Below are 24,086 nucleotides of genomic sequence, written 5' to 3'. Positions count from 1 at the left end.
TCTGAATTATATAGTGTTGTATGCATTCAGGGAATCTGTTTTTTCACTCAACCCGGGGGTTCAGTGTATTTGGGCAGATTCCTGTGATTGCAGAATTGATTCCTCAAACTGGTAATTAAGCTCTTGTCCAAGTGAAAATACTCGTGTCATCCATTTGAAAACACACACGGCAACCTTTATCTAGAGGAAAAACTGGAGTCAACCCCTGGCTGCGTACAAGAAAACCAGGAATCCTAACTGCTAGACCATATGGGAACTGGCCAGCTTTAACTGGCCACAAGCTTGTGGGCCACTTTCCATAAATGTGGCCAGTGTGGGCGCAGGGTTTTGTAGTGGCCTGTTGCTTTTGGTGTGTGACTGTAACAATGTGATAATAATTTGGCAATACAAGAATCATCCGAAGGGACGGTTTACTGAAATATATAGTGTTGCATGCATTCAAGGGACATGTTTGTTGACTCACACATGGTTCAGTTTTTTGGCCAGAATCCTGTGATTGCTGAATTTATACCTCGAACTGGTAATTAAGGTCTTGTCCAGGTGAAAATACTTGTGTCATGCATCTGAAAACACACATGGCAACCGTTATCTAGAGGAAAAACTGCCTATCGTCGGTCTGTCAAGGTACAAAACTGACATGTTGTGAGGTTAATAATGAAAGTGAGACCAATTTTTAATATGCTGATTATTCGCTCGTTCAGTTTAATGCAGATTACAAATTATTCTCAATGTCCAGGTGGCAATTAGTGATAAGGCTTCAAAATGGCAAGCCTGTGACATCAAAACCACATGGCATTGCACCCTTCAAAGTAGTAAAGCGGTTACAGAGTAGCAATGAAATTGTTCATTCTAGAATCAACTGGCCCACCAGCCTGCATTTTGTGAGACGAATGGCAATACCAAAGCATGTCCGTGTCTCCCCTAGACATCGGAATGGGTGTGCAGAATATGCCTTTTTTTGGAAAAAATAGAAGAATGCCTAGAGAGTTGCCTTTTCTTTTGGACTTTGGAGAAAAAAAACACAACAACAAAATAAGCCGGAGAAAAACAAGCACAGAGCAAGCCAGCCAGGAGTCGAACCTAGAATCTTCTGATCCGTAGTCAGATGCGTTATCCATTGCGCTACTGGCCCACCATTAGTAAAGACCCCCGATTGTTACAGACTTGTTGGTTTTCGATGTGACGGTGGCAAGCATTGATGTCTGCTCATTCTCACCTTGTTATCAGGAGAACAGACTACCAGCCCTCCAGCCCTCCAGCCCTCCAGCCCACCAGCCCAGCAGCCCACGAGCCCTCCAGCCCACCATCTCTCCCTGGTGGTCTAGTGGTTAGGATTCGGCGCTCTCACCGCCGCGGCCCGGGTTCGATTCCCGGTCAGGGAAAGCTCTTTTGCCTTCCAATTGTGGACTGCGAATTCAAGCTCTGCTGACAGCTGTGAGAAAGCCAGCTCCAAGCCAAAACATTGGTGGGAACATGAAAAAAACACCTCCTTCGAGCCGGAGTTGAACCAGCGACCTAAGGATGGCCAACACTCCAACCTACAGTCCTCCGCTCTACCAGCTGAGCTATCGAAGGGGCTAAGGGCTAGTCAGAACCTCGACATATCAGGGTTCTGTAGCTCTACTGCTGGCCAAAAAGTCACTTCTGGTGCAGGAAGATTTGCTGGATTTTTGAGGAGGGAAGCAAAAAGGAGCATGCATTCCCATACCGGGAGTTGAACCCGGGCCGCCTGGGTGAAAACCAGGAATCCTAACCGCTAGACCATATGGGATTTGGACACTTTAAACTGGCCATGGGCTTCTGGCGCACTTTCCATACATGTGGTCAGCGTGGGCGCAGGACCTTGTAGTGGCCTGTTGCTTTAGTTCTGTGACTGTAACAATGTGATAATAATTTGGCAAAACAAGAATTATCCAAAAGGACGGTTTTCTGAATTATATAGTGTTGTATGCATTCAGGGAATCTGTTTTTTCACTCAACCCGGGGGTTCAGTGTATTTGGGCAGATTCCTGTGATTGCAGAATTGATTCCTCAAACTGGTAATTAAGCTCTTGTCCAAGTGAAAATACTCGTGTCATCCATTTGAAAACACACACGGCAACCTTTATCTAGAGGAAAAACTGGAGTCAACCCCTGGCTGCGTACGAGAAAACCAGGAATCCTAACTGCTAGACCATATGGGAACTGGCCAGCTTTAACTGGCCACAAGCTTGTGGGCCACTTTCCATAAATGTGGCCAGTGTGGGCGCAGGGTTTTGTAGTGGCCTGTTGCTTTTGGTGTGTGACTGTAACAATGTGATAATAATTTGGCAAAACAAGAATTATGCAAAAGGACGGTTTTCTGAATTATATAGTGTTGTATGCATTCAGGGAATCTGTTTTTTCACTCAACCCGGGGGTTCAGTGTATTTGGGCAGATTCCTGTGATTGCAGAATTGATTCCTCAAACTGGTAATTAAGCTCTTGTCCAAGTGAAAATACTCGTGTCATCCATTTGAAAACACACACGGCAACCTTTATCTAGAGGAAAAACTGGAGTCAACCCCTGGCTGCGTACAAGAAAACCAGGAATCCTAACTGCTAGACCATATGGGAACTGGCCAGCTTTAACTGGCCACAAGCTTGTGGGCCACTTTCCATAAATGTGGCCAGTGTGGGCGCAAGGTTTTGTAGTGGCCTGTTGCTTTTGGTGTGTGACTGTAACAATGTGATAATAATTTGGCAATACAAGAATCATCCGAAGGGACGGTTTTCTGAATTATATAGTGTTGTATGCATTCAGGGAATCTGTTTTTTCACTCAACCCGGGGGTTCAGTGTATTTGGGCAGATTCCTGTGATTGCAGAATTGATTCCTCAAACTGGTAATTAAGCTCTTGTCCAAGTGAAAATACTCGTGTCATCCATTTGAAAACACACACGGCAACCTTTATCTAGAGGAAAAACTGGAGTCAACCCCTGGCTGCGTACGAGAAAACCAGGAATCCTAACTGCTAGACCATATGGGAACTGGCCAGCTTTAACTGGCCACAAGCTTGTGGGCCACTTTCCATAAATGTGGCCAGTGTGGGCGCAGGGTTTTGTAGTGGCCTGTTGCTTTTGGTGTGTGACTGTAACAATGTGATAATAATTTGGCAATACAAGAATCATCCGAAGGGACGGTTTACTGAAATATATAGTGTTGCATGCATTCAAGGGACATGTTTGTTGACTCACACATGGTTCAGTTTTTTGGCCAGAATCCTGTGATTGCTGAATTTATACCTCGAACTGGTAATTAAGGTCTTGTCCAGGTGAAAATACTTGTGTCATGCATCTGAAAACACACATGGCAACCGTTATCTAGAGGAAAAACTGCCTATCGTCGGTCTGTCAAGGTACAAAACTGACATGTTGTGAGTTTAATAATGAAAGTGAGACCAATTTTTAATATGCTGATTATTCGCTCGTTCAGTTTAATGCAGATTACAAATTATTCTCAATGTCCAGGTGGCAATTAGTGATAAGGCTTCAAAATGGCAAGCCTGTGACATCAAAACCACATGGCATTGCACCCTTCAAAGTAGTAAAGCGGTTACAGAGTAGCGATGAAATTGTTCATTCTAGAATCAACTGGCCCACCAGCCTGCATTTTGTGAGACGAATGGCAATACCAAAGCATGTCCGTGTCTCCCCTAGACATCGGAATGGGTGTGCAGAATGTGCCTTTTTTTGGAAAAAATAGAAGAATGCCTAGAGAGTTGCCTTTTCTTTTGGACTTTGGAGAAAAAAACACAACAACAAAATAAGCCGGAGAAAAACAAGCACAGAGCGAGCCAGCCAGGAGTCGAACCTAGAATCTTCTGATCCGTAGTCAGATGCGTTATCCATTGCGCCACTGGCCCACCAAAAGTAAAGACCCCCGATTGTTACAGACTTGTTGGTTTTCGATGTGACGGTGGCAAGCATTGATGTCTGCTCATTCTCACCTTGTTATCAGGAGAACAGACTACCAGCCCTCCAGCCCTCCAGCCCTCCAGCCCACCAGCCCAGCAGCCCACGAGCCCTCCAGCCCACCATCCCTCCCTGGTGGTCTAGTGGTTAGGATTCGGCGCTCTCACCGCCGCGGCCCGGGTTCGATTCCCGGTCAGGGAAAGCTCTTTTGCCTTCCAATTGTGGACTGCGAATTCAAGCTCTGCTGACAGCTGTGAGAAAGCCAGCTCCAAGCCAAAACATTGGTGGGAACATGAAAAAAACACCTCCTTCGAGCCGGAGTTGAACCAGCGACCTAAGGATGGCCAACACTCCAACCTACAGTCCTCCGCTCTACCAGCTGAGCTATCGAAGGGGCTAAGGGCTAGTCAGAACCTTGACATATCAGGGTTCTGTAGCTCTACTGCTGGCCAAAAAGTCACTTCTGGTGCAGGAAGATTTGCTGGATTTTTGAGGAGGGAAGCAAAAAGGAGCATGCATTCCCATACCGGGAGTTGAACCCGGGCCGCCTGGGTGAAAACCAGGAATCCTAACCGCTAGACCATATGGGATCTGGACACTTTAAACTGGCCATGGGCTTCTGGCGCACTTTCCATACATGTGGTCAGCGTGGGCGCAGGACCTTGTAGTGGCCTGTTGCTTTAGTTCTGTGACTGTAACAATGTGATAATAATTTGGCAAAACAAGAATTATCCAAAAGGACGGTTTTCTGAATTATATAGTGTTGTATGCATTCAGGGAATCTGTTTTTTCACTCAACCCGGGGGTTCAGTGTATTTGGGCAGATTCCTGTGATTGCAGAATTGATTCCTCAAACTGGTAATTAAGCTCTTGTCCAAGTGAAAATACTCGTGTCATCCATTTGAAAACACACACGGCAACCTTTATCTAGAGGAAAAACTGGAGTCAACCCCTGGCTGCGTACGAGAAAACCAGGAATCCTAACTGCTAGACCATATGGGAACTGGCCAGCTTTAACTGGCCACAAGCTTGTGGGCCACTTTCCATAAATGTGGCCAGTGTGGGCGCAGGGTTTTGTAGTGGCCTGTTGCTTTTGGTGTGTGACTGTAACAATGTGATAATACTTTGGCAATACAAGAATCATCCGAAGGGACGGTTTACTGAAATATATAGTGTTGCATGCATTCAAGGGACATGTTTGTTGACTCACACATGGTTCAGTTTTTTGGCCAGAATCCTGTGATTGCTGAATTTATACCTCGAACTGGTAATTAAGGTCTTGTCCAGGTGAAAATACTTGTGTCATGCATCTGAAAACACACATGGCAACCGTTATCTAGAGGAAAAACTGCCTATCGTCGGTCTGTCAAGGTACAAAACTGACATGTTGTGAGGTTAATAATGAAAGTGAGACCAATTTTTAATATGCTGATTATTCGCTCGTTCAGTTTAATGCAGATTACAAATTATTCTCAATGTCCAGGTGGCAATTAGTGATAAGGCTTCAAAATGGCAAGCCTGTGACATCAAAACCACATGGCATTGCACCCTTCAAAGTAGTAAAGCGGTTACAGAGTAGCGATGAAATTGTTCATTCTAGAATCAACTGGCCCACCAGCCTGCATTTTGTGAGACGAATGGCAATACCAAAGCATGTCCGTGTCTCCCCTAGACATCGGAATGGGTGTGCAGAATGTGCCTTTTTTTGGAAAAAATAGAAGAATGCCTAGAGAGTTGCCTTTTCTTTTGGACTTTGGAGAAAAAAACACAACAACAAAATAAGCCGGAGAAAAACAAGCACAGAGCGAGCCAGCCAGGAGTCGAACCTAGAATCTTCTGATCCGTAGTCAGATGCGTTATCCATTGCGCCACTGGCCCACCAAAAGTAAAGACCCCCGATTGTTACAGACTTGTTGGTTTTCGATGTGACGGTGGCAAGCATTGATGTCTGCTCATTCTCACCTTGTTATCAGGAGAACAGACTACCAGCCCTCCAGCCCTCCAGCCCTCCAGCCCTCCAGCCCTCCAGCCCACCAGCCCTCCAGCCCTCCAGCCCACCAGCCCAGCAGCCCACGAGCCCTCCAGCCCACCATCCCTCCCTGGTGGTCTAGTGGTTAGGATTCGGCGCTCTCACCGCCGCGGCCCGGGTTCGATTCCCGGTCAGGGAAAGCTCTTTTGCCTTCCAATTGTGGACTGCGAATTCAAGCTCTGCTGACAGCTGTGAGAAAGCCAGCTCCAAGCCAAAACATTGGTGGGAACATGAAAAAAACACCTCCTTCGAGCCGGAGTTGAACCAGCGACCTAAGGATGGCCAACACTCCAACCTACAGTCCTCCGCTCTACCAGCTGAGCTATCGAAGGGGCTAAGGGCTAGTCAGAACCTCGACATATCAGGGTTCTGTAGCTCTACTGCTGGCCAAAAAGTCACTTCTGGTGCAGGAAGATTTGCTGGATTTTTGAGGAGGGAAGCAAAAAGGAGCATGCATTCCCATACCGGGAGTTGAACCCGGGCCGCCTGGGTGAAAACCAGGAATCCTAACCGCTAGACCATATGGGATCTGGACACTTTAAACTGGCCATGGGCTTCTGGCGCACTTTCCATACATGTGGTCAGCGTGGGCGCAGGACCTTGTAGTGGCCTGTTGCTTTAGTTCTGTGACTGTAACAATGTGATAATAATTTGGCAAAACAAGAATTATCCAAAAGGACGGTTTTCTGAATTATATAGTGTTGTATGCATTCAGGGAATCTGTTTTTTCACTCAACCCGGGGGTTCAGTGTATTTGGGCAGATTCCTGTGATTGCAGAATTGATTCCTCAAACTGGTAATTAAGCTCTTGTCCAAGTGAAAATACTCGTGTCATCCATTTGAAAACACACACGGCAACCTTTATCTAGAGGAAAAACTGGAGTCAACCCCTGGCTGCGTACGAGAAAACCAGGAATCCTAACTGCTAGACCATATGGGAACTGGCCAGCTTTAACTGGCCACAAGCTTGTGGGCCACTTTCCATAAATGTGGCCAGTGTGGGCGCAGGGTTTTGTAGTGGCCTGTTGCTTTTGGTGTGTGACTGTAACAATGTGATAATAATTTGGCAATACAAGAATCATCCGAAGGGACGGTTTACTGAAATATATAGTGTTGCATGCATTCAAGGGACATGTTTGTTGACTCACACATGGTTCAGTTTTTTGGCCAGAATCCTGTGATTGCTGAATTTATACCTCGAACTGGTAATTAAGGTCTTGTCCAGGTGAAAATACTTGTGTCATGCATCTGAAAACACACATGGCAACCGTTATCTAGAGGAAAAACTGCCTATCGTCGGTCTGTCAAGGTACAAAACTGACATGTTGTGAGGTTAATAATGAAAGTGAGACCAATTTTTAATCCGCAAAATTGCTGATTATTCGCTCGTTCAGTTTAATGCAGATTACAAATTATTCTCAATGTCCAGGTGGCAATTAGTGATAAGGCTTCAAAATGGCAAGCCTGTGACATCAAAACCACATGGCATTGCACCCTTCAAAGTAGTAAAGCGGTTACAGAGTAGCGATGAAATTGTTCTTTCTAGAATCAACTGGCCCACCAGCCTGCATTTTGTGAGACGAATGGCAATACCAAAGCATGTCCGTGTCTCCCCTAGACATCGGAATGGGTGTGCAGAATGTGCCTTTTTTTGGAAAAAATAGAAGAATGCCTAGAGAGTTGCCTTTTCTTTTGGACTTTGGAGAAAAAAAACACAACAACAAAATAAGCCGGAGAAAAACAAGCACAGAGCGAGCCAGCCAGGAGTCGAACCTAGAATCTTCTGATCCGTAGTCAGACGCGTTATCCATTGCGCCACTGGCCCACCATTAGTAAAGACCCCCGATTGTTACAGACTTGTTGGTTTTCGATGTGACGGTGGCAAGCATTGATGTCTGCTCATTCTCACCTTGTTATCAGGAGAACAGACTACCAGCCCTCCAGCCCACCAGCCCACGAGCCCTCCAGCCCTCCTGCCCACCAGCCCACGAGCCCTCCAGCCCACGAGCCCTCCAGCCCACCATCCATCCCTGGTGGTCTAGTGGTTAGGATTCGGCGCTCTCACCGCCGCGGCCCGGGTTCGATTCCCGGTCAGGGAAAGCTCTTTTGCCTTCCAATTGTGGACTGCGAATTCAAGCTCTGCTGACAGCTGTGAGAAAGCCAGCTCCAAGCCAAAACATTGGTGGGAACATGAAAAAAACACCTCCTTCGAGCCGGAGTTGAACCAGCGACCTAAGGATGGCCAACACTCCAACCTACAGTCCTCCGCTCTACCAGCTGAGCTATCGAAGGGGCTAAGGGCTAGTCAGAACCTCGACATATCAGGGTTCTGTAGCTCTACTGCTGGCCAAAAAGTCACTTCTGGTGCAGGAAGATTTGCTGGATTTTTGAGGAGGGAAGCAAAAAGGAGCATGCATTCCCATACCGGGAGTTGAACCCGGGCCGCCTGGGTGAAAACCAGGAATCCTAACCGCTAGACCATATGGGATCTGGACACTTTAAACTGGCCATGGGCTTCTGGCGCACTTTCCATACATGTGGTCAGCGTGGGCGCAGGACCTTGTAGTGGCCTGTTGCTTTAGTTCTGTGACTGTAACAATGTGATAATAATTTGGCAAAACAAGAATTATCCAAAAGGACGGTTTTCTGCATTATATAGTGTTGTATGCATTCAGGGAATCTGTTTTTTCACTCAACCCGGGGGTTCAGTGTATTTGGGCAGATTCCTGTGATTGCAGAATTGATTCCTCAAACTGGTAATTAAGCTCTTGTCCAAGTGAAAATACTCGTGTCATCCATTTGAAAACACACACGGCAACCTTTATCTAGAGGAAAAACTGGAGTCAACCCCTGGCTGCGTACGAGAAAACCAGGAATCCTAACTGCTAGACCATATGGGAACTGGCCAGCTTTAACTGGCCACAAGCTTGTGGGCCACTTTCCATAAATGTGGCCAGTGTGGGCGCAGGGTTTTGTAGTGGCCTGTTGCTTTTGGTGTGTGACTGTAACAATGTGATAATAATTTGGCAATACAAGAATCATCCGAAGGGACGGTTTACTGAAATATATAGTGTTGCATGCATTCAAGGGACATGTTTGTTGACTCACACATGGTTCAGTTTTTTGGCCAGAATCCTGTGATTGCTGAATTTATACCTCGAACTGGTAATTAAGGTCTTGTCCAGGTGAAAATACTTGTGTCATGCATCTGAAAACACACATGGCAACCGTTATCTAGAGGAAAAACTGCCTATCGTCGGTCTGTCAAGGTACAAAACTGACATGTTGTGAGGTTAATAATGAAACTGAGACCAATTTTTAATCCGCAAAATTGCTGATTATTCGCTCGTTCAGTTTAATGCAGATTACAAATTATTCTCAATGTCCAGGTGGCAATTAGTGATAAGGCTTCAAAATGGCAAGCCTGTGACATCAAAACCACATGGCATTGCACCCTTCAAAGTAGTAAAGCGGTTACAGAGTAGCGATGAAATTGTTCTTTCTAGAATCAACTGGCCCACCAGCCTGCATTTTGTGAGACGAATGGCAATACCAAAGCATGTCCGTGTCTCCCCTAGACATCGGAATGGGTGTGCAGAATGTGCCTTTTTTTGGAAAAAATAGAAGAATGCCTAGAGAGTTGCCTTTTCTTTTGGACTTTGGAGAAAAAAAACACAACAACAAAATAAGCCGGAGAAAAACAAGCACAGAGCGAGCCAGCCAGGAGTCGAACCTAGAATCTTCTGATCCGTAGTCAGACGCGTTATCCATTGCGCCACTGGCCCACCATTAGTAAAGACCCCCGATTGTTACAGACTTGTTGGTTTTCGATGTGACGGTGGCAAGCATTGATGTCTGCTCATTCTCACCTTGTTATCAGGAGAACAGACTACCAGCCCTCCAGCCCACCAGCCCACCAGCCCACGAGCCCTCCAGCCCTCCTGCCCACGAGCCCTCCAGCCCACGAGCCCTCCAGCCCACCATCCATCCCTGGTGGTCTAGTGGTTAGGATTCGGCGCTCTCACCGCCGCGGCCCGGGTTCGATTCCCGGTCAGGGAAAGCTCTTTTGCCTTCCAATTGTGGACTGCGAATTCAAGCTCTGCTGACAGCTGTGAGAAAGCCAGCTCCAAGCCAAAACATTGGTGGGAACATGAAAAAAACACCTCCTTCGAGCCGGAGTTGAACCAGCGACCTAAGGATGGCCAACACTCCAACCTACAGTCCTCCGCTCTACCAGCTGAGCTATCGAAGGGGCTAAGGGCTAGTCAGAACCTCGACATATCAGGGTTCTGTAGCTCTACTGCTGGCCAAAAAGTCACTTCTGGTGCAGGAAGATTTGCTGGATCAGAACCTCGACATTTCAGGGTTCTGTAGCTCTACTGCTGGCCAAAAAGTCACTTCTGGTGCAGGAAGATTTGCTGGATTTTTGAGGAGGGAAGCAAAAAGGAGCATGCATTCCCATACCGGGAGTTGAACCCGGGCCGCCTGGGTGAAAACCAGGAATCCTAACCGCTAGACCATATGGGATCTGGACACTTTAAACTGGCCATGGGCTTCTGGCGCACTTTCCATACATGTGGTCAGCGTGGGCGAAGGACCTTGTAGTGGCCTGTTGCTTTAGTTCTGTGACTGTAACAATGTGATAATAATTTGGCAAAACAAGAATTATGCAAAAGGACGGTTTTCTGAATTATATAGTGTTGTATGCATTCAGGGAATCTGTTTTTTCACTCAACCCGGGGGTTCAGTGTATTTGGGCAGATTCCTGTGATTGCAGAATTGATTCCTCAAACTGGTAATTAAGCTCTTGTCCAAGTGAAAATACTCGTGTCATCCATTTGAAAACACACACGGCAACCTTTATCTAGAGGAAAAACTGGAGTCAACCCCTGGCTGCGTACAAGAAAACCAGGAATCCTAACTGCTAGACCATATGGGAACTGGCCAGCTTTAACTGGCCACAAGCTTGTGGGCCACTTTCCATAAATGTGGCCAGTGTGGGCGCAGGGTTTTGTAGTGGCCTGTTGCTTTTGGTGTGTGACTGTAACAATGTGATAATAATTTGGCAATACAAGAATCATCCGAAGGGACGGTTTACTGAAATATATAGTGTTGCATGCATTCAAGGGACATGTTTGTTGACTCACACATGGTTCAGTTTTTTGGCCAGAATCCTGTGATTGCTGAATTTATACCTCGAACTGGTAATTAAGGTCTTGTCCAGGTGAAAATACTTGTGTCATGCATCTGAAAACACACATGGCAACCGTTATCTAGAGGAAAAACTGCCTATCGTCGGTCTGTCAAGGTACAAAACTGACATGTTGTGAGGTTAATAATGAAAGTGAGACCAATTTTTAATCCGCAAAATTGCTGATTATTCGCTCGTTCAGTTTAATGCAGATTACAAATTATTCTCAATGTCCAGGTGGCAATTAGTGATAAGGCTTCAAAATGGCAAGCCTGTGACATCAAAACCACATGGCATTGCACCCTTCAAAGTAGTAAAGCGGTTACAGAGTAGCGATGAAATTGTTCTTTCTAGAATCAACTGGCCCACCAGCCTGCATTTTGTGAGACGAATGGCAATACCAAAGCATGTCCGTGTCTCCCCTAGACATCGGAATGGGTGTGCAGAATGTGCCTTTTTTTGGAAAAAATAGAAGAATGCCTAGAGAGTTGCCTTTTCTTTTGGACTTTGGAGAAAAAAAACAACAACAAAATAAGCCGGAGAAAAACAAGCACAGAGCGAGCCAGCCAGGAGTCGAACCTAGAATCTTCTGATCCGTAGTCAGACGCATTATCCATTGCGCCACTGGCCCACCATTAGTAAAGACCCCCGATTGTTACAGACTTGTTGGTTTTCGATGTGACGGTGGCAAGCATTGATGTCTGCTCATTCTCACCTTGTTATCAGGAGAACAGACTACCAGCCCTCCAGCCCACCAGCCCACCAGCCCACGAGCCCTCCAGCCCTCGTGCCCACCAGCCCACGAGCCCTCCAGCCCACCATCCATCCCTGGTGGTCTAGTGGTTAGGATTCGTCACCGCCGCGGCCCGGGTTCGATTCCCGGTCAGGGAAAGCTCTTTTGCCTTCCAATTGTGGACTGCGAATTCAAGCTCTGCTGACAGCTGTGAGAAAGCCAGCTCCAAGCCAAAACATTGGTGGGAACATGAAAAAAACACCTCCTTCGAGCCGGAGTTGAACCAGCGACCTAAGGATGGCCAACACTCCAACCTACAGTCCTCCGCTCTACCAGCTGAGCTATCGAAGGGGCTAAAGGCTAGTCAGAACCTCGACATATCAGGGTTCTGTAGCTCTACTGCTGGCCAAAAAGTCACTTCTGGTGCAGGAAGATTTGCTGGATCAGAACCTCGACATATCAGGGTTCTGTAGCTCTACTGCTGGCCAAAAAGTCACTTCTGGTGCAGGAAGATTTGCTGGATTTTTGAGGAGGGAAGCAAAAAGGAGCATGCATTCCCATACCGGGAGTTGAACCCGGGCCGCCTGGGAGAAAACCAGGAATCCTAACCGCTAGACCATATGGGATCTGGACACTTTAAACTGGCCATGGGCTTCTGGCGCACTTTCCATACATGTGGTCAGCGTGGGCGAAGGACCTTGTAGTGGCCTGTTGCTTTAGTTCTGTGACTGTAACAATGTGATAATAATTTGGCAAAACAAGAATTATGCAAAAGGACGGTTTTCTGAATTATATAGTGTTGTATGCATTCAGGGAATCTGTTTTTTCACTCAACCCGGGTGTTCAGTGTATTTGGGCAGATTCCTGTGATTGCAGAATTGATTCCTCAAACTGGTAATTAAGCTCTTGTCCAAGTGAAAATACTCGTGTCATCCATTTGAAAACACACACGGCAACCTTTATCTAGAGGAAAAACTGGAGTCAACCCCTGGCTGCGTACAAGAAAACCAGGAATCCTAACTGCTAGACCATATGGGAACTGGCCAGCTTTAACTGGCCACAAGCTTGTGGGCCACTTTCCATAAATGTGGCCAGTGTGGGCGCAGGGTTTTGTAGTGGCCTGTTGCTTTTGGTGTGTGACTGTAACAATGTGATAATAATTTGGCAATACAAGAATCATCCGAAGGGACGGTTTACTGAAATATATAGTGTTGCATGCATTCAAGGGACATGTTTGTTGACTCACACATGGTTCAGTTTTTTGGCCAGAATCCTGTGATTGCTGAATTTATACCTCGAACTGGTAATTAAGGTCTTGTCCAGGTGAAAATACTTGTGTCATGCATCTGAAAACACACATGGCAACCGTTATCTAGAGGAAAAACTGCCTATCGTCGGTCTGTCAAGGTACAAAACTGACATGTTGTGAGGTTAATAATGAAAGTGAGACCAATTTTTAATATGCTGAATATTCGCTCGTTCAGTTTAATGCAGATTACAAATTATTCTCAATGTCCAGGTGGCAATTAGTGATAAGGCTTCAAAATGGCAAGCCTGTGACATCAAAACCACATGGCATTGCACCCTTCAAAGTAGTAAAGCGGTTACAGAGTAGCGATGAAATTGTTCTTTCTAGAATCAACTGGCCCACCAGCCTGCATTTTGTGAGACGAATGGCAATACCAAAGCATGTCCGTGTCTCCCCTAGACATCGGAATGGGTGTGCAGAATGTGCCTTTTTTTGGAAAAAATAGAAGAATGCCTAGAGAGTTGCCTTTTCTTTTGGACTTTGGAGAAAAAAAACAACAACAAAATAAGCCGGAGAAAAACAAGCACAGAGCGAGCCAGCCAGGAGTCGAACCTAGAATCTTCTGATCCGTAGTCAGACGCATTATGCATTGCGCCACTGGCCCACCATTAGTAAAGACCCCCGATTGTTACAGACTTGTTGGTTTTCGATGTGACGGTGGCAAGCATTGATGTCTGCTCATTCTCACCTTGTTATCAGGAGAACAGACTACCAGCCCTCCAGCCCACCAGCCCACCAGCCCACCAGCCCACGAGCCCTCCAGCCCTCGTGCCCACCAGCCCACGAGCCCTCCAGCCCACCATCCATCCCTGGTGGTCTAGTGGTTAGGATTCGTCACCGCCGCGGCCCGGGTTCGATTCCCGGTCAGGGAAAGCTCTTTTGCCTTCCAATTGTGGACTGCGAATTCAAGCTCTGCTGACAGCTGTGAGAAAGCCAGCTCCAAGCCAAAACATTGGTGGGAACATGAAAAAAACACCTCCTTCGAGCCGGAGTTGAACCAGCGACCTAAGGATGGCCAACACTCCAACCTACAGTCCTCCGCTCTACCAGCTGAGCTATCGAAGGGGCTAAAGGCTAGTCAGAACCTCGACATATCAGGGTTCTGTAGCTCTACTGCTGGCCAAAAAGTCACTTCTGGTGCAGGAAGATTTGCTGGATCAGAACCTCGACATATCAGGGTTCTGTAGCTCTACTGCTGGCCAAAAAGTCACTTCTGGTGCAGGAAGATTTGCTGGATTTTTGAGGAGGGAAGCAAAAAGGAGCATGCATTCCCATACCGGGAGTTGAACCCGGGCCGCCTGGGAGAAAACCAGGAATCCTAACCGCTAGACCATATGGGATCTGGACACTTTAAACTGGCCATGGGCTTCTGGCGCACTTTCCATACATGTGGTCAGCGTGGGCGAAGGACCTTGTAGTGGCCTGTTGCTTTAGTTCTGTGACTGTAACAATGTGATAATAATTTGGCAAAACAAGAATTATGCAAAAGGACGGTTTTCTGAATTATATAGTGTTGTATGCATTCAGGGAATCTGTTTTTTCACTCAACCCGGGTGTTCAGTGTATTTGGGCAGATTCCTGTGATTGCAGAATTGATTCCTCAAACTGGTAATTAAGCTCTTGTCCAAGTGAAAATACTCGTGTCATCCATTTGAAAACACACACGGCAACCTTTATCTAGAGGAAAAACTGGAGTCAACCCCTGGCTGCGTACAAGAAAACCAGGAATCCTAACTGCTAGACCATATGGGAACTGGCCAGCTTTAACTGGCCACAAGCTTGTGGGCCACTTTCCATAAATGTGGCCAGTGTGGGCGCAGGGTTTTGTAGTGGCCTGTTGCTTTTGGTGTGTGACTGTAACAATGTGATAATAATTTGGCAATACAAGAATCATCCGAAGGGACGGTTTACTGAAATATATAGTGTTGCATGCATTCAAGGGACATGTTTGTTGACTCACACATGGTTCAGTTTTTTGGCCAGAATCCTGTGATTGCTGAATTTATACCTCGAACTGGTAATTAAGGTCTTGTCCAGGTGAAAATACTTGTGTCATGCATCTGAAAACACACATGGCAACCGTTATCTAGAGGAAAAACTGCCTATCGTCGGTCTGTCAAGGTACAAAACTGACATGTTGTGAGGTTAATAATGAAAGTGAGACCAATTTTTAATATGCTGAATATTCGCTCGTTCAGTTTAATGCAGATTACAAATTATTCTCAATGTCCAGGTGGCAATTAGTGATAAGGCTTCAAAATGGCAAGCCTGTGACATCAAAACCACATGGCATTGCACCCTTCAAAGTAGTAAAGCGGTTACAGAGTAGCGATGAAATTGTTCATTCTAGAATCAACTGGCCCACCAGCCTGCATTTTGTGAGACGAATGGCAATACCAAAGCATGTCCGTGTCTCCCCTAGACATCGGAATGGGTGTGCAGAATGTGCCTTTTTTTGGAAAAAATAGAAGAATGCCTAGAGAGTTGCCTTTTGTTTTGGACTTTGGAGAAAAAAAACACAACAACAAAATAAGCCGGAGAAAAACAAGCACAGAGCGAGCCAGCCAGGAGTCGAACCTAGAATCTTCTGATCCGTAGTCAGACGCGTTATCCATTGCGCCACTGGCCCACCAAAAGTAAAGACCCCCGATTGTTACAGACTTGTTGGTTTTCGATGTGACGGTGGCAAGCATTGATGTCTGCTCATTCTCACCTTGTTATCAGGAGAACAGACTACCAGCCCTCCAGCCCTCCAGCCCACCAGCCCACCAGCCCAGCAGCCCACGAGCCCTCCAGCCCTCCCTGGTGGTCTAGTGGTTAGGATTCGGCGCTCTCACCGCCGCGGCCCGGGTTCGATTCCCGGTCAGGGAAAGCTCTTTTGCCTTCCAATTGTGGACTGCGAATTCAAGCTCTGCTGACAGCTGTGAGAAAGCCAGCTCCAAGCCAAAACATTGGTGGGAACATGAAAAAAACACCTCCTTCGAGCCGGAGTTGAACCAGCGACCTAAGGATGGCCAACACTCCAACCTACAGTCCTCCGCTCTACCAGCTGAGCTATCGAAGGGGCTAAGGGCTAGTCAGAACCTCTACATATCAGGGTTCTGTAGCTCTACTGCTGGCCAAAAAGTCACTTCTGGTGCAGGAAGATTTGCTGGATTTTTGAGGAGGGAAGCAAAAAGGAGCATGCATTCCCATACCGGGAGTTGAACCCGGGCCGCCTGGGTGAAAACCAGGAATCCTAACCGCTAGACCATATGGGATTTGGACACTTTAAACTGGCCATGGGCTTCTGGCGCACTTTCCATACATGTGGTCAGCGTGGGCGCAGGACCTTGTAGTGGCCTGTTGCTTTAGTTCTGTGACTGTAACAATGTGATAATAATTTGGCAAAACAAGAATTATCCAAAAGGACGGTTTTCTGAATTATATAGTGTTGTATGCATTCAGGGAATCTGTTTTTTCACTCAACCCGGGGGTTCAGTGTATTTGGGCAGATTCCTGTGATTGCAGAATTGATTCCTCAAACTGGTAATTAAGCTCTTGTCCAAGTGAAAATACTCGTGTCATCCATTTGAAAACACACACGGCAACCTTTATCTAGAGGAAAAACTGGAGTCAACCCCTGGCTGCGTACGAGAAAACCAGGAATCCTAACTGCTAGACCATATGGGAACTGGCCAGCTTTAACTGGCCACAAGCTTGTGGGCCACTTTCCATAAATGTGGCCAGTGTGGGCGCAGGGTTTTGTAGTGGCCTGTTGCTTTTGGTGTGTGACTGTAACAATGTGATAATAATTTGGCAAAACAAGAATTATGCAAAAGGACGGTTTTCTGAATTATATAGTGTTGTATGCATTCAGGGAATCTGTTTTTTCACTCAACCCGGGGGTTCAGTGTATTTGGGCAGATTCCTGTGATTGCAGAATTGATTCCTCAAACTGGTAATTAAGCTCTTGTCCAAGTGAAAATACTCGTGTCATCCATTTGAAAACACACACGGCAACCTTTATCTAGAGGAAAAACTGGAGTCAACCCCTGGCTGCGTACAAGAAAACCAGGAATCCTAACTGCTAGACCATATGGGAACTGGCCAGCTTTAACTGGCCACAAGCTTGTGGGCCACTTTCCATAAATGTGGCCAGTGTGGGCGCAAGGTTTTGTAGTGGCCTGTTGCTTTTGGTGTGTGACTGTAACAATGTGATAATAATTTGGCAATACAAGAATCATCCGAAGGGACGGTTTTCTGAATTATATAGTGTTGTATGCATTCAGGGAATCTGTTTTTTCACTCAACCCGGGGGTTCAGTGTATTTGGGCAGATTCCTGTGATTGCAGAATTGATTCCTCAAACTGGTAATTAAGCTCTTGTCCAAGTGAAAATACTCGTGTCATCCATTTGAAAACACACACGGCAACCTTTATCTAGAGGAAAAACTGGAGTCAACCCCTGGCTGCGTACGAGAAAACCAGGAATCCTAACTGCTAGACCATATGGGAACTGGCCAGCTTTAACTGGCCACAAGCTTGTGGGCCACTTTCCATAAATGTGGCCAGTGTGGGCGCAGGGTTTTGTAGTGGCCTGTTGCTTTTGGTGTGTGACTGTAACAATGTGATAATAATTTGGCAATACAAGAATCATCCGAAGGGACGGTTTACTGAAATATATAGTGTTGCATGCATTCAAGGGACATGTTTGTTGACTCACACATGGTTCAGTTTTTTGGCCAGAATCCTGTGATTGCTGAATTTATACCTCGAACTGGTAATTAAGGTCTTGTCCAGGTGAAAATACTTGTGTCATGCATCTGAAAACACACATGGCAACCGTTATCTAGAGGAAAAACTGCCTATCGTCGGTCTGTCAAGGTACAAAACTGACATGTTGTGAGGTTAATAATGAAAGTGAGACCAATTTTTAATATGCTGATTATTCGCTCGTTCAGTTTAATGCAGATTACAAATTATTCTCAATGTCCAGGTGGCAATTAGTGATAAGGCTTCAAAATGGCAAGCCTGTGACATCAAAACCACATGGCATTGCACCCTTCAAAGTAGTAAAGCGGTTACAGAGTAGCGATGAAATTGTTCATTCTAGAATCAACTGGCCCACCAGCCTGCATTTTGTGAGACGAATGGCAATACCAAAGCATGTCCGTGTCTCCCCTAGACATCGGAATGGGTGTGCAGAATGTGCCTTTTTTTGGAAAAAATAGAAGAATGCCTAGAGAGTTGCCTTTTCTTTTGGACTTTGGAGAAAAAAACACAACAACAAAATAAGCCGGAGAAAAACAAGCACAGAGCGAGCCAGCCAGGAGTCGAACCTAGAATCTTCTGATCCGTAGTCAGATGCGTTATCCATTGCGCCACTGGCCCACCAAAAGTAAAGACCCCCGATTGTTACAGACTTGTTGGTTTTCGATGTGACGGTGGCAAGCATTGATGTCTGCTCATTCTCACCTTGTTATCAGGAGAACAGACTACCAGCCCTCCAGCCCTCCAGCCCTCCAGCCCACCAGCCCAGCAGCCCACGAGCCCTCCAGCCCACCATCCCTCCCTGGTGGTCTAGTGGTTAGGATTCGGCGCTCTCACCGCCGCGGCCCGGGTTCGATTCCCGGTCAGGGAAAGCTCTTTTGCCTTCCAATTGTGGACTGCGAATTCAAGCTCTGCTGACAGCTGTGAGAAAGCCAGCTCCAAGCCAAAACATTGGTGGGAACATGAAAAAAACACCTCCTTCGAGCCGGAGTTGAACCAGCGACCTAAGGATGGCCAACACTCCAACCTACAGTCCTCCGCTCTACCAGCTGAGCTATTGAAGGGGCTAAGGGCTAGTCAGAACCTCGACATATCAGGGTTCTGTAGCTCTACTGCTGGCCAAAAAGTCACTTCTGGTGCAGGAAGATTTGCTGGATTTTTGAGGAGGGAAGCAAAAAGGAGCATGCATTCCCATACCGGGAGTTGAACCCGGGCCGCCTGGGTGAAAACCAGGAATCCTAACCGCTAGACCATATGGGATCTGGACACTTTAAACTGGCCATGGGCTTCTGGCGCACTTTCCATACATGTGGTCAGCGTGGGCGCAGGACCTTGTAGTGGCCTGTTGCTTTAGTTCTGTGACTGTAACAATGTGATAATAATTTGGCAAAACAAGAATTATCCAAAAGGACGGTTTTCTGAATTATATAGTGTTGTATGCATTCAGGGAATCTGTTTTTTCACTCAACCCGGGGGTTCAGTGTATTTGGGCAGATTCCTGTGATTGCAGAATTGATTCCTCAAACTGGTAATTAAGCTCTTGTCCAAGTGAAAATACTCGTGTCATCCATTTGAAAACACACACGGCAACCTTTATCTAGAGGAAAAACTGGAGTCAACCCCTGGCTGCGTACGAGAAAACCAGGAATCCTAACTGCTAGACCATATGGGAACTGGCCAGCTTTAACTGGCCACAAGCTTGTGGGCCACTTTCCATAAATGTGGCCAGTGTGGGCGCAGGGTTTTGTAGTGGCCTGTTGCTTTTGGTGTGTGACTGTAACAATGTGATAATAATTTGGCAATACAAGAATCATCCGAAGGGACGGTTTACTGAAATATATAGTGTTGCATGCATTCAAGGGACATGTTTGTTGACTCACACATGGTTCAGTTTTTTGGCCAGAATCCTGTGATTGCTGAATTTATACCTCGAACTGGTAATTAAGGTCTTGTCCAGGTGAAAATACTTGTGTCATGCATCTGAAAACACACATGGCAACCGTTATCTAGAGGAAAAACTGCCTATCGTCGGTCTGTCAAGGTACAAAACTGACATGTTGTGAGGTTAATAATGAAAGTGAGACCAATTTTTAATCCGCAAAATTGCTGATTATTCGCTCGTTCAGTTTAATGCAGATTACAAATTATTCTCAATGTCCAGGTGGCAATTAGTGATAAGGCTTCAAAATGGCAAGCCTGTGACATCAAAACCACATGGCATTGCACCCTTCAAAGTAGTAAAGCGGTTACAGAGTAGCGATGAAATTGTTCTTTCTAGAATCAACTGGCCCACCAGCCTGCATTTTGTGAGACGAATGGCAATACCAAAGCATGTCCGTGTCTCCCCTAGACATCGGAATGGGTGTGCAGAATGTGCCTTTTTTTGGAAAAAATAGAAGAATGCCTAGAGAGTTGCCTTTTCTTTTGGACTTTGGAGAAAAAAAACACAACAACAAAATAAGCCGGAGAAAAACAAGCACAGAGCGAGCCAGCCAGGAGTCGAACCTAGAATCTTCTGATCCGTAGTCAGACGCGTTATCCATTGCGCCACTGGCCCACCATTAGTAAAGACCCCCGATTGTTACAGACTTGTTGGTTTTCGATGTGACGGTGGCAAGCATTGATGTCTGCTCATTCTCACCTTGTTATCAGGAGAACAGACTACCAGCCCTCCAGCCCACCAGCCCACCAGCCCACGAGCCCTCCAGCCCTCCTGCCCACCAGCCCACGAGCCCTCCAGCCCACGAGCCCTCCAGCCCACCATCCATCCCTGGTGGTCTAGTGGTTAGGATTCGGCGCTCTCACCGCCGCGGCCCGGGTTCGATTCCCGGTCAGGGAAAGCTCTTTTGCCTTCCAATTGTGGACTGCGAATTCAAGCTCTGCTGACAGCTGTGAGAAAGCCAGCTCCAAGCCAAAACATTGGTGGGAACATGAAAAAAACACCTCCTTCGAGCCGGAGTTGAACCAGCGACCTAAGGATGGCCAACACTCCAACCTACAGTCCTCCGCTCTACCAGCTGAGCTATCGAAGGGGCTAAGGGCTAGTCAGAACCTCGACATATCAGGGTTCTGTAGCTCTACTGCTGGCCAAAAAGTCACTTCTGGTGCAGGAAGATTTGCTGGATCAGAACCTCGACATATCAGGGTTCTGTAGCTCTACTGCTGGCCAAAAAGTCACTTCTGGTGCAGGAAGATTTGCTGGATTTTTGAGGAGGGAAGCAAAAAGGAGCATGCATTCCCATACCGGGAGTTGAACCCGGGCCGCCTGGGAGAAAACCAGGAATCCTAACCGCTAGACCATATGGGATCTGGACACTTTAAACTGGCCATGGGCTTCTGGCGCACTTTCCATACATGTGGTCAGCGTGGGCGAAGGACCTTGTAGTGGCCTGTTGCTTTAGTTCTGTGACTGTAACAATGTGATAATAATTTGGCAAAACAAGAATTATGCAAAAGGACGGTTTTCTGAATTATATAGTGTTGTATGCATTCAGGGAATCTGTTTTTTCACTCAACCCGGGTGTTCAGTGTATTTGGGCAGATTCCTGTGATTGCAGAATTGATTCCTCAAACTGGTAATTAAGCTCTTGTCCAAGTGAAAATACTCGTGTCATCCATTTGAAAACACACACGGCAACCTTTATCTAGAGGAAAAACTGGAGTCAACCCCTGGCTGCGTACAAGAAAACCAGGAATCCTAACTGCTAGACCATATGGGAACTGGCCAGCTTTAACTGGCCACAAGCTTGTGGGCCACTTTCCATAAATGTGGCCAGTGTGGGCGCAGGGTTTTGTAGTGGCCTGTTGCTTTTGGTGTGTGACTGTAACAATGTGATAATAATTTGGCAATACAAGAATCATCCGAAGGGACGGTTTACTGAAATATATAGTGTTGCATGCATTCAAGGGACATGTTTGTTGACTCACACATGGTTCAGTTTTTTGGCCAGAATCCTGTGATTGCTGAATTTATACCTCGAACTGGTAATTAAGGTCTTGTCCAGGTGAAAATACTTGTGTCATGCATCTGAAAACACACATGGCAACCGTTATCTAGAGGAAAAACTGCCTATCGTCGGTCTGTCAAGGTACAAAACTGACATGTTGTGAGGTTAATAATGAAAGTGAGACCAATTTTTAATATGCTGAATATTCGCTCGTTCAGTTTAATGCAGATTACAAATTATTCTCAATGTCCAGGTGGCAATTAGTGATAAGGCTTCAAAATGGCAAGCCTGTGACATCAAAACCACATGGCATTGCACCCTTCAAAGTAGTAAAGCGGTTACAGAGTAGCGATGAAATTGTTCATTCTAGAATCAACTGGCCCACCAGCCTGCATTTTGTGAGACGAATGGCAATACCAAAGCATGTCCGTGTCTCCCCTAGACATCGGAATGGGTGTGCAGAATGTGCCTTTTTTTGGAAAAAATAGAAGAATGCCTAGAGAGTTGCCTTTTGTTTTGGACTTTGGAGAAAAAAAACACAACAACAAAATAAGCCGGAGAAAAACAAGCACAGAGCGAGCCAGCCAAGAGTCGAACCTAGAATCTTCTGATCCGTAGTCAGACGCGTTATCCATTGCGCCACTGGCCCACCAAAAGTAAAGACCCCCGATTGTTACAGACTTGTTGGTTTTCGATGTGACGGTGGCAAGCATTGATGTCTGCTCATTCTCACCTTGTTATCAGGAGAACAGACTACCAGCCCTCCAGCCCTCCAGCCCACCAGCCCAGCAGCCCACGAGCCCTCCAGCCCTCCCTGGTGGTCTAGTGGTTAGGATTCGGCGCTCTCACCGCCGCGGCCCGGGTTCGATTCCCGGTCAGGGAAAGCTCTTTTGCCTTCCAATTGTGGACTGCGAATTCAAGCTCTGCTGACAGCTGTGAGAAAGCCAGCTCCAAGCCAAAACATTGGTGGGAACATGAAAAAAACACCTCCTTCGAGCCGGAGTTGAACCAGCGACCTAAGGATGGCCAACACTCCAACCTACAGTCCTCCGCTCTACCAGCTGAGCTATCGAAGGGGCTAAGGGCTAGTCAGAACCTCTACATATCAGGGTTCTGTAGCTCTACTGCTGGCCAAAAAGTCACTTCTGGTGCAGGAAGATTTGCTGGATTTTTGAGGAGGGAAGCAAAAAGGAGCATGCATTCCCATACCGGGAGTTGAACCCGGGCCGCCTGGGTGAAAACCAGGAATCCTAACCGCTAGACCATATGGGATTTGGACACTTTAAACTGGCCATGGGCTTCTGGCGCACTTTCCATACATGTGGTCAGCGTGGGCGCAGGACCTTGTAGTGGCCTGTTGCTTTAGTTCTGTGACTGTAACAATGTGATAATAATTTGGCAAAACAAGAATTATCCAAAAGGACGGTTTTCTGAATTATATAGTGTTGTATGCATTCAGGGAATCTGTTTTTTCACTCAACCCGGGGGTTCAGTGTATTTGGGCAGATTCCTGTGATTGCAGAATTGATTCCTCAAACTGGTAATTAAGCTCTTGTCCAAGTGAAAATACTCGTGTCATCCATTTGAAAACACACACGGCAACCTTTATCTAGAGGAAAAACTGGAGTCAACCCCTGGCTGCGTACGAGAAAACCAGGAATCCTAACTGCTAGACCATATGGGAACTGGCCAGCTTTAACTGGCCACAAGCTTGTGGGCCACTTTCCATAAATGTGGCCAGTGTGGGCGCAGGGTTTTGTAGTGGCCTGTTGCTTTTGGTGTGTGACTGTAACAATGTGATAATAATTTGGCAAAACAAGAATTATGCAAAAGGACGGTTTTCTGAATTATATAGTGTTGTATGCATTCAGGGAATCTGTTTTTTCACTCAACCCGGGGGTTCAGTGTATTTGGGCAGATTCCTGTGATTGCAGAATTGATTCCTCAAACTGGTAATTAAGCTCTTGTCCAAGTGAAAATACTCGTGTCATCCATTTGAAAACACACACGGCAACCTTTATCTAGAGGAAAAACTGGAGTCAACCCCTGGCTGCGTACAAGAAAACCAGGAATCCTAACTGCTAGACCATATGGGAACTGGCCAGCTTTAACTGGCCACAAGCTTGTGGGCCACTTTCCATAAATGTGGCCAGTGTGGGCGCAAGGTTTTGTAGTGGCCTGTTGCTTTTGGTGT

General features: G+C 46.5%; 10 non-coding genes across 10 annotated transcripts; 9 read left to right on the top strand and 1 right to left on the bottom strand.

Annotated features, from left to right (window-relative positions):
- Positions 1 to 1,310: 1,310 nt before the first annotated feature.
- Positions 1,311 to 1,382, top strand: trnae-cuc (transfer RNA glutamic acid (anticodon CUC)). The gene has a single exon. It is a non-coding gene; the product is annotated as a tRNA-Glu (tRNA).
- Positions 1,383 to 4,061: 2,679 nt separating this feature from the next.
- On the top strand, positions 4,062 to 4,133 carry trnae-cuc (transfer RNA glutamic acid (anticodon CUC)). The gene has a single exon. It is a non-coding gene; the product is annotated as a tRNA-Glu (tRNA).
- Positions 4,134 to 6,028: 1,895 nt separating this feature from the next.
- On the top strand, positions 6,029 to 6,100 carry trnae-cuc (transfer RNA glutamic acid (anticodon CUC)). Its single transcript has one exon. It is a non-coding gene; the product is annotated as a tRNA-Glu (tRNA).
- A 1,613-nt stretch (positions 6,101 to 7,713) lies between these two features.
- On the bottom strand, positions 7,714 to 7,786 carry trnar-acg (transfer RNA arginine (anticodon ACG)). Its single transcript has one exon. It is a non-coding gene; the product is annotated as a tRNA-Arg (tRNA).
- Positions 7,787 to 7,988: 202 nt separating this feature from the next.
- trnae-cuc (transfer RNA glutamic acid (anticodon CUC)) lies at positions 7,989 to 8,060 on the top strand. Its single transcript has one exon. It is a non-coding gene; the product is annotated as a tRNA-Glu (tRNA).
- Positions 8,061 to 9,948: 1,888 nt separating this feature from the next.
- On the top strand, positions 9,949 to 10,020 carry trnae-cuc (transfer RNA glutamic acid (anticodon CUC)). Its single transcript has one exon. It is a non-coding gene; the product is annotated as a tRNA-Glu (tRNA).
- Positions 10,021 to 15,993: 5,973 nt separating this feature from the next.
- On the top strand, positions 15,994 to 16,065 carry trnae-cuc (transfer RNA glutamic acid (anticodon CUC)). Its single transcript has one exon. It is a non-coding gene; the product is annotated as a tRNA-Glu (tRNA).
- A 2,679-nt stretch (positions 16,066 to 18,744) lies between these two features.
- On the top strand, positions 18,745 to 18,816 carry trnae-cuc (transfer RNA glutamic acid (anticodon CUC)). The gene has a single exon. It is a non-coding gene; the product is annotated as a tRNA-Glu (tRNA).
- A 1,896-nt stretch (positions 18,817 to 20,712) lies between these two features.
- Positions 20,713 to 20,784, top strand: trnae-cuc (transfer RNA glutamic acid (anticodon CUC)). The gene has a single exon. It is a non-coding gene; the product is annotated as a tRNA-Glu (tRNA).
- A 1,919-nt stretch (positions 20,785 to 22,703) lies between these two features.
- Positions 22,704 to 22,775, top strand: trnae-cuc (transfer RNA glutamic acid (anticodon CUC)). The gene has a single exon. It is a non-coding gene; the product is annotated as a tRNA-Glu (tRNA).
- Positions 22,776 to 24,086: the final 1,311 nt, after the last annotated feature.

Source organism: Carassius gibelio, chromosome A11, assembly GCF_023724105.1.
Source record: "Carassius gibelio isolate Cgi1373 ecotype wild population from Czech Republic chromosome A11, carGib1.2-hapl.c, whole genome shotgun sequence".
NCBI classification, from domain to species: Eukaryota; Metazoa; Chordata; class Actinopteri; order Cypriniformes; family Cyprinidae; genus Carassius; species Carassius gibelio.
Note: the sequence above shows the minus strand (reverse complement) of the source record. Positions and strands in the feature narration are given on the sequence as shown.